We start from the raw sequence: 1,326 nt of genomic DNA, 5'->3' as shown, positions 1-1,326 counted from the left end.
AGAAAGTGGATTGAATATATCAGGGTGCCCGGTCCTGAAGAAATGAAGCAACGTCTGAGCACCAAGGATGTGAAGTCGTGTCTGGACCCAGAGATGTGAACTGGTCTCTGGAATACCAGGATGTGAACCACTGTCGGTCGCCGAGGATGTAACAATGCGCCTTGGTTCCGAGGATGTGACCAAGATTTTTGGGTCACGAGATTGTGAAGCAGTGTCTGAGCCCCGAGGATGGGCACCAATGGATATTCCCCGAGGATGTGCCACAGTGTCTGCAGCCGGAGGGTGTCAGCAAGTTTCTTGTTCAGTTTCAGTGACCCTTTGGCAAATGTCTGAGAAACTGGGAGTTTGCACTGTGCGAACCCAATATTTTTCATTCCATTTATGAACACTGGGTCTTGAAAGGGACCACTGAAGTAGTAAAGGAAATTGTTTCTTTCCCCGTTGAACCTCCCTGGTGCCCCTTCCTTTTCCCTGCAAATTCCATCTCGCAGGCCCGCATCAGATCCTCGACCACAACAGGCCGCAGTGGCTCAGCTCCACTGTTAAACTGTGCTCTGAGGTCAAGGTCCAGATGAGCCCTGGACTGAGGGGCTGCAAAACTGTGACACATCCAATTATGAGGACTTTGCTGCTTGGAACAAACAAAGTAAGACAGCAATGTAACCAATACCCAAGTACAGACCACCACACCGCCCCCATTATGTTTTATGGAATAATAGGACTCGGATGCAAGATTCTTTCACGTGTTGGCAAAAGGCACAGGACAGCTGTGGTTGCATGGTCGAGTGGTCGAAGGCGCTGAATTCAGGCTCCAAACCCGTGCGGGACGTGGGTTCGAATCCCACTGCTGCCACCGTTTTGTGAGGCGGCCTCAGAAGCTTGTGAAAAACAAATGCAGCATTTAGTAAACTGCGTTTCATCAAAAATGTCCTTATTTCATGAGTAATTAAGACAGAAAGGTCTGGAAATACTCAGCAGGTCAGGCAGCATCTGTGGAGATAGATGCCGAGTTAACATTGCAGGTCTCTGACCTTCTGAAGGAACGTCACGGATCTGAAACGTTAACTCTGCTTCTTATGCAGACATGCAAACACATGAGTTTGGAGCATGAGTAGGCCACACAGCCCATCGAGCCTGCTCCGTCATTGAATAAGTTCGTTGCTGAACTGATTACTCCACATTTCCACCTATCCCCGATAACCTTTCACCCACTTGTTTATCAGGAATCTATCTACCTCTGCCTTAAAAATAATGAAAGACTCTGCCTCCACCGCCTTTTGAGGAAGAGAATTCCAAAGACTCACGGTCCTCTGAGAGAAGAAAAAA

General features: G+C 48.3%; 1 non-coding gene across 1 annotated transcript; it reads left to right on the top strand.

Annotated features, from left to right (window-relative positions):
* Positions 1 to 771: 771 nt before the first annotated feature.
* Positions 772 to 853, top strand: trnal-cag (transfer RNA leucine (anticodon CAG)). The gene has a single exon. It is a non-coding gene; the product is annotated as a tRNA-Leu (tRNA).
* Positions 854 to 1,326: the final 473 nt, after the last annotated feature.

Source organism: Heterodontus francisci, chromosome 21 (assembly GCF_036365525.1).
Source record: "Heterodontus francisci isolate sHetFra1 chromosome 21, sHetFra1.hap1, whole genome shotgun sequence".
Taxonomy (NCBI): Eukaryota; Metazoa; Chordata; class Chondrichthyes; order Heterodontiformes; family Heterodontidae; genus Heterodontus; species Heterodontus francisci.
This window is presented reverse-complemented; position numbering and strand designations above follow the sequence as displayed.